Consider the following 9,104-nt stretch of genomic DNA (forward strand, 5'->3'; position numbering starts at 1 on the left):
CCGGTGCGTGATCCTACTTCAGTCAAACAGGAATGGGTCCTGATAAGTGCAGCTGCCACAGCAGTGAAGTGTTCATCACGGGGGTATGCCGCGTACTTATACACGGCCTCTGCAAGTGTCTCCAAGATCACGTTTCATGTCCCAAGCAATTTGCAGCTGAGTGCCATCCTTCATGTGAGCAATGTCTCCTTGTCTTAGTCGATAATTTATGTCCACAGAGAATTCTGGAATTTCAAATTCAGATCCTGCAAATTTGGATCCTGCATAAGCATTGGAGAATCTCTGTTTCTTGGGGAAAGACTTTCTGTGTCACAGGTGCTCAGCCAAGACAATATGCTAGAGGCTAGAGCATGGGACAGGCAACTTAAAATCTTGATTGTAGGTTGTTCAGGTAATTCTGACATATCAGTCAGGTTGCAGAGAGCATTGTTAAAGAGAGGATCTTCATTCTGTATTTTGAAATCATATGGTAGTGCCAATTTAAGTTTAAGGTCAGTCAGCAACGATTCAATGTTGTTTGGTTTTCCATCTAAAGTGACCCTTCTAATGTCATCATCGGTCACGACAACTCTGACTGGCCATTTATCTTCCGTAATCCTACAAGACATAAAACATTTAGGTGGATAATGTAACAAAAATGAATGAGTCAGTTGGAGCTTGTAAAAAAAAAAAAGTAGTGGCCACAATATGATATACATTTTAACTGTCATCTGAGCACTACTGAGCACTGTTGCAATCCTTCAAGTTAGAATGACATAATGGGATGTGAGTACAGACTTTTCATTAGAATAAAACAATGATTCCAGGAAGAAATAATTAGCAAAAGATATGACGTTTCAGTGACACAAACAATTTCCCTCTCACTTGATAGGCTGACAAGGGAAGAAAATCATTGTAGTCAGCCATCTGCTTTGCAGTTTGGTCTATGCTGCCTTGAGTTAATTCATAGACAAGAAGATGCTCCAACCATCATTGGTTTTCAAATAAACACTATGTCTGTGTTAATGATGACAGCCTGCTTTATTTGTCTGAACTCTGGAAGCCCTGCACACGATCCCACAGAAACCACCATATCAGCAGCATATTTAATCCCATCAACACTTACTGATGCTGCCCAAATGGACTGTATTGTGTACACTGTACCTTTGCTGCACAAAATCTTGGATGTTCACAGGGAATGAAGTGAGCATTTCACTTTTTACCTTTTGTACTTGTAATTCTGGCTTAAAGAACAAAGCTGAATCTAAGTGGTATGCCATCATTTTCTAATGTTGTCTAGCCAAAATGAGGGCAACAGTTTTGAAGTTTTGGGTTTCATGGATAATTTTTTTGAAGAACCTGTGCTTTCCCTCAAATCTCATTGTCCACATATCGATCAATGGACCAAAAACTTTTATCAGTTGGGAGTAATGTTCTATGTAGTGACTAATGACTATTTGGGATGAAGTCTGCAATTTGGAAATGCACTCAAAAGTAGCTGTCTATGCCCTAATACTATACTTTCCAGAATGATTAAAGACTCGTCTGTGAATCTAGGAGAAACAACCATTTCAAGAATGTCTTTTAGTACCATTAACACTTCCCAGGTGTCATTTCCCACAGGTACAAGATGCCCAATCATTAAAGGGAGCAATCGAATCAGACACCAATTTTCGTGTCCATTTCCCCCTATGGTCACTTTTGAAGGAAATGTCTTTGGAATCTGATGGGGTTTATTCACTTTGTCCGAAAAGGAGTAGGGGAATTCCTTGATAGCATGATTTAACATGTCAAGGGAAATGTACTTCCTCTTTATCAGATCTGTAATACAGTATACGGACAAACGTATTTGGCCACACTTGTTAATTATTGAATTCAGATGTTTCAATCAGACCCGTTGCCACAGGTGTATAAAATCAAGCACCTAGCCATGCAGTCTCCATTTCAAACATTTGTGATACAAATGGGTCGTTCTGAAGAGCTCAGTGACTTCAAGCGTGGTACTGTGATAGGATGCTACCTTTGCAATAAGACGGTTCGTGAAATTTCATCCCTGCTGGATATTCCACGGTCAACTGTAAGTGATATTATTAGAAAGTGGAAGCATTTAGGAACAACAGCAACTCAGCCATGAAGCGCAAGACCACGTAAAATCACAGAGCGGGGTCAACAACTGCTAAGGTGCATGGTGCATAAAAGTCGCCAACGCTCTGCTGATTCCATAGCTGAAGAGTTCTGAACTTCCACTAGCATTAATGTAAGCACAAAAACTGTGTGGCGGGAGCTTCATGGAATGGGTTTCCATGGCCGAGCAGCTGCATGCAAGCCTCACATCACCAAGTCCAATGCCAAGCGTCGACACTGGAATGTGGAGCAGTGGAAACGTGTTCTGTGGAGTGACGAATCACTCTTCTCTGTTTGGCAGTCAGAAGTCTGGGTTCGGTGGATGCCAGGAGAACGTCACCTGCCTGACTGCATTGTGCCAACTGTGAAGTTTGGTGGTGGAGGGATAATGGTATGGGACTGTTTTTCAGGGTTTGGGCTAGGCCCCTTATCTCCAGTGAAGGGCAATCTTAATGCTTCAGCATCCCAAGACATTTTGGACAATGCTATGCTTCCAACTTTGTGGCAACAGTTTGGGGAAGGCCCTTTTCTATTCCAACATGACTGTGCCCCAGTGCACAAAGCAAGGACTATAAAGAGATGGTTTGATGAGTTCGGTGTGGAAGAACTTGACTGGCCCAGACAGAGCCCTGACCTCAACCCCCTCAAGCAGCTTTGGGATGAACTGGAACGGAGATTGCGAGCCAGGCCTTCTTGTCCAACATCAGTGCCTGACCTCATAAATGCTCTACAGAATGAATGGGCACAAATTCCCACAGAAACACTCCAAAATCTTGTGGAAAGCCTTCCAAGAAGCGTGCACGCTGTTATAGCTGCAAAAGGGGGACCAACTCCATATTAAAGTATATGCATTTGAATACAATATCATTACAGTCCCTGTTGGTGTAATGGTCAGGCGTCCGAATACTTTTGTCTATATAGTGTACATAGAGCCAATTCAAAGGCTCCCTCCAACAAATCATGCAGTATGTCAGGCGGAAATCCATGTACAGTATGAAAATGCTGTAGATTCTCAGAAAGAACACGCTCTCCTTTAACACCATATTCCTGTACCTTGGAAGGGTCCTGCATCACTTCTTGAACTTGCCTGTTATGGTCCTCTTTGTTTCTCAGCGTGTAATAACCTGAGCTGACCTCAATGTCTTGAATTTGCTCTCTTTTAGCCATGCAAAACCTGAATATCTTGTCAACAATAAAGCACTCCTGAAAACCTGCAAGGGCATGGGCAGCCAAGTTGTCAGCTGTGACATACAATACTGTTCCTTTTACACTCGCTCCTAGCTTCTCAATGTATACTCTGTGCTGCTGTAATGACCCAAGATCCTGAATGAGGGGATGTACAACCTCATGATATCCCTGTTCCTTAATGACAGCAACTTTGCATAAAACAGCTGACTGTATGGCATGAAGAGATGAGCGGTACTTTGGAGCAAGATTAGCAAGTCCAATACACAGCACATAACTTGTGTTTTTTCCTTGCTGTGCCTAAAGGGTTTGCAACCTCAAAATTATCAATATATAAGCCAAGGGTTATTCTGAATTCTTCCTCTGTTAGTATGGCGCTGTTGCAAAAAGCAGAACCATCCCTGTAGCCACGATACTAATCTGACCGGGAGCAACTTGTGGAAAGAACCTAGTCTAAAATTTCCTCTTTTCCCAGCAAGGCCTGGAGCATTTTAAGCAATGGAATGTAAACTAAAGTTTGACTACGCTTATTGACAAACTCTACAGGTTCCACAACAGGAAATTCTTTTGCAAGAAAGATTCTCTCCTTCTGGAAGCTGAAAGGGACCCTCCTGTAGATGTGTGTTTCAGAAATGCATGTGTCTCGGTAACAGCTCTCACTACCTCCCTGACAACCGTACTCTCAATATCAGGGTAATGGCGTTTCAGAATCTCTTCAATGGCAAAATACACTAGCGGTTCTGAAAATACATTTAGCTAACTGATGTGCTGGACCAGTTCTTGCACAGCACTTTCAGAGATGTTCAGTATTGGCTGCATTTTAAGGAACAGGGAAGCTAAACTGTGCTCCAGTTAGGCATCCAATTCCTGAACATCAGTATCTGCAATTTCCTCTTCCTCACTAGTTATGTCATCTACAGCTAGAACAGGAATGCTCTCGTCAGAGGAAGAGAGCTGTGAAACTATTTCTGGTTTTAACGCCAGGCTAGCATCCGTAGATCTCCTATTTCTACTTTTGTGTGCATTAAAAGTAGAGTAGAAATTTGTTTCAAAATCACAGTTTTTACAGGGGCACTGGACTTTTTTTGGAATAATTTCAGATGCTTGTGTAAATGTGTCAGAAAGTCTTGTTCAGTACATGGCTCATTAAATTCACACAGCTGACAGTTATATTATAATATAATATTATAATATTTGCTCATGATCTTTTTTTTCAGCAGTGATTTGGCTGTGAAATTTGGATAAATTTACTTTCAGAGCATTAAATAGTTGAGTTGAATGTGCATAGGCACTGTTGATGAAGGCATGAAGTTAAACTGCCATGCTTTAATCTGTAATGCTTCAATAGCTGTCCTTGTTTGGAAGGATAAATGTGCATAACTTACACGGCCACTGCACTTTTTCCAACTGACTCTGCAACAAAATAAAAAGAATGACTCGTTAGGCTGCAATATTAAATGGTTACTGGCTGCAGTTAACTAGCCCAATTTAAAACCTAGCTGCTGTTTGCTGGTTAGTTACTGAACATCAGTAGCTAATGTGGCTACACAACCATCTAAGTACAGTTGGTGAATTATTAATTTAATTAGAAGCAAGTAAAAGACGTGCATGTATATATACATACAGCTACTGAATATTAACTTGATTTCATTTGCTAAACATAGGAAAGGCGGCTTCACTTAACCCCTTCAGACCCGAATTTTTTCCACCCACAAGAAAAAAATGTCCACTTTGTTCTTACCCTTTTGCCATGTAGAAATAAGGCTGAGATCAATTTTTTATGCAAACTGATATTTTTATAATATTTTTTTTCATGTCCACTACAATGGACATCACGACTAGAACAGTGTAAAAGTTCTAAAATTTTATAATGCTTTGTCTCATTGTCTTTTTTTAACAACACATGTATAAACTTTAAAAACATGTAGACTAACCATTTTGATTATTTTACTCATTCTTTTGTTTACAAATAAGTAAAATGAAGCTATTTTAGAAATGTCATCTTCAAAGTATCAGCATTATGCTTGCAAAATAAATTCGTAATGTTAATAACACTGCTGACCCTTTGTCTATGAACTATGCACATATAAGTATATAATGATAAGTAATTATATCATTGCATATGTATTCCCTTAATATATACTATATTCATCATTTGTGATGAGCTGCTTTGAAGCAATTTCAGTACGGCACAAAGCACAGGTGAATGTTGCATTTTTCACAATAGACATGGGTTTTTCCAGTGCAGCATGAGTGTATATTCTAGAACAGTGTTTCTCAATCCTACTCCTGGAGGCCCACTGTTCTGCATATCTGTCCTTGCTCCAAACACACCTGATTAGTGTGAGTAACATGCTCTTGATTAAATCAGGTGTGCTCAGCTAATCAAAAGTCTATTCTGATCAGAATCAGAATAGACTTTATTGTCATTACACGGTGGGGTACAACGAAATTGTGGGTGGTGTGCAACAACAGTGCACTGTGGAACATTTATATAAACACAATACAAATAAGGCACACAACATTAGGTATAGATACAATAAAATACAATAAATACAATAAAATACATATTTAAAAAGAAGACACACATTTTAAATATAAAGAAAAACTTGTGCAATAAATACGGCCTTTTAAAAACTACTTAAAGTGCACAGTGGAATTGCACAGTTGTATTGAGGTAGAGGGTGGGGTGGGGGGTGTGGGGGGGAGGGGGGGTCAGTGTTTGTTAGCAGTCTGTATGGCCCAGGGGAAGAAGCTGTTGGTTAGTCTGGTGGTGTGAGACTTGATTGACCTGAAGTGCCGTCCAGAGGGCAACAGGTCAAACAGGTGATGGGCAGGATGTGAGGGGTCTCCTGTGATGACCTTAATTTTACTGAGGCAACGGGATCTGGATATGTCGTCCAGGGAGGGCAGAGGGCAGCCGATAATTTTTTGGGCGGTGTTAATAACCCTCCGCACAGTCTTCCTGTCCTCAGCTGTGGAGCCTGCGTACCGCACCCCCAGAGAGTATGTTAATATGCTCTCCACAGGGGAGTGATAGAAGGCCAGCAGCAGGCTTCTTGTCCAGGTTGTTCTTCCTGAGGACACGCAGGAAGTGCAGCCGCTGCTGAGCCTTCTTCACTAAGGCCTTGGTGTTGGGTGTCCAGGAGAGATCTGCAGAGATCTGGGTGCCCAGAAACCTGAAGGTGGTGACAGTTTCCACACGTTCTCCATTTATGAGGAGAGGGGCGTGGTCTTGTCTGTGTTTCCTGAAGTCCATCATAAGTTCTTTTGTTTTAAGGATGTTCAGTGGCAGGATGTTCAGTGACAGGTTATTTTTTGAGCACCACATAGACAGTTTCAGACTCATAAGTGTACAGGGTGTACAGTAGGGGGCTCAGCACGCAGCCCTGAGGAGAACCAGTGCTGAGTGTGAGCGTGGAGGAGAGGTGACCCCTTGGCCCCCACCTAGTCTCTGTAGATTGTGGCCGGTTTGTAAGAAAATGTTTAACCCAGGTGCGGGTGGGGAGGGGAATCTGTCGTTTGAACAGTTTGGTAACTGTTGGTAAATGTCCGGGATGATTGTGTTAAACGCTGACCTGTAATCCACGTAGAGCATCCTCACATAGCTCTTCCGGTTCTCCAGATGACTCAGCACTCTGTGAAGTGTTATGGCGATGGTGTCCTCCGTAGATCGGTTCGCACTATAAGCGAACTGGTGGGGGTCGAAGGAGGGAGGCAGTCTCTGATGTGCTGAGAGACTAGCCGCTCAAAACACTTCATGACTACAGACGTGAGGGCTTTGGGTCTGTAGTCACTGAGGCTGTCTATGGCAGATTTTTTGGGAATGGGGATGATGGTGGTGGCCTTCAGACATGAAGGGACGGTGGCATGCATCAGGGAGAGATTGAACAGCTTGGTGAGGATCCCTGCCAGCTGGTCTGCGCATGCCTTGACCACAGCCCCCGGGATGCTGTCAGGTCCAGCAGCTTTCCTAGGGTTCACTGCTCTCAGTGTCCTCCTCACCTCATGCTCCGGGAGAGAGGGGGGGGGGGGGGGGGGGGGGGGGGTGGGGGGAGGCAGTGTGTGCAGGTGTGTGGTGGTCTCAAAGCGGGCAAAGAAGCTGTTCAGCTCCTCTGCCAGCATGCTGCTGCTGCTCCCATTCTGTACAAGCAAAACAGTCCTGTAACTGAGGGAGAGCATTTTCAGGCCAGGTTCTCATGGTTTGTGTGCTCGATTTTGTTTGCTTTCTGAGGGGGGTGTAGGCCCGGATGAGGAGCAGAGAAAAATGGTTGGATTGTCCAAGGTGGGGGAAGCTACTTAATAACACACTAATCATTTAAATCAGCTGTGTTGGAACAGGGAGAGATCTAAAACATGCAGGGCAAATGGTCCTCCAGGAGAGGTTTGGGAAACACTGCTCTAGATCTAAAACATGATTAAATTATACTTACGTAATTTCTTTACAATAAAAAAATAAATACTTACTGCAAAAACACGTTTTATTATCACAATGACAGGGATAACTTCATAATCTGGCCAGTTTATGCTAAATCTGTTGTGTGTAATATTTGTGTCTGTTTAGACCTAATGTCCATCTGGATGGACATTCAAATTTTAAAAAATCCTCTGTTCTCCATATTGGAGATAACATGAAATAAACTTTTATTCTGATCACTTTAACATGTCAAGATTACATTTACTTCAAAACTGCAAGGTAAGCATGAATATACATTAATATTTAAGATATGAAAAAGATTCTTACTCTTCCTCCTGTTGTATCTGCCTGCCATGCTTGTCTTCTGAGGTCCCTGACACCTTCCCCTAGGAACTTATAAGTAAAAACTTGACTCTGATTGGTTGATTAGACTCTGCTTTGTTGCTAAAAGACATGTTATGTTCATTACAGTGGACGCTGGGTCCGAAGGGGTTAACTGTTTAGACGCCTTAATCCATGTTCACCATACGTTTCACATTTCAACCACCAGCTGCTAGCTAGCTAGCTACCTAGCTGTCTAACATATCTAGCTGTACAACTGGTTGGTAAACTTGGAATAATTTATTTACACTAGAGATACTAACAGTCATCTTACACAACTAGCTTGCAGGTTTAAGACGTAAATGAATACATATCACTATAAAACAATTTTAATCGAATTGGAGTGCTCTACCTAGCTAACGCTTAGTAGCAACACTAAACAGGCGAACCGTCTTGATGCGAGCTAGTCTGTTAGCATAAAAAAGCTTGTATGCTAGCTATCGGGTTTTTTTTTTAATTAAGGAACTTGTTACTTTTTACTTACCAACACAGATATCAAGCTATTGCAGTAAGTTCCTCAGGCAAAGCAGAGTAGGCAAAACACCATCCGAAAATGAATCAGCACGGAGAGCTGATTCGACTTCAGTCCACGCACACGCAACCTTCAGCATATCATGCCTACCACAAACTTCAGCAATTCAAGTACAGTTTACTTGATTTAAATGAGTATGTTAACTTTTCCACCCCAAAATTCAATAAAACTAGATTTAGGCAAGTAATCTCGACAAAAGACAAAAATGAGTTAGATTTATTTAATAATTTAAGTGAGGTCAGTTGTGTTTTACAATGACAGAAATAAGATGAAATCCTGGTGGTCTGTTCACTGTTTGGCCATATAATCCATTGTAGACCATATGCATATAAATTCGGAAGGTACCAAGGCAGAGGTTCCGTATTTTGACTTTAATATCAATACTTAACGTTTAATAATAAGTATATTAAGCTATTTATTGACATGGTAAGAAGCCCCTCGTCCGACCACGGTAGCATTCCTCTTGGTTCCCGGTAGATGGTGCAA

This window comes from Megalops cyprinoides, chromosome 1 (genome assembly GCF_013368585.1).
Source record: "Megalops cyprinoides isolate fMegCyp1 chromosome 1, fMegCyp1.pri, whole genome shotgun sequence".
NCBI classification, from domain to species: domain Eukaryota; kingdom Metazoa; phylum Chordata; class Actinopteri; order Elopiformes; family Megalopidae; genus Megalops; species Megalops cyprinoides.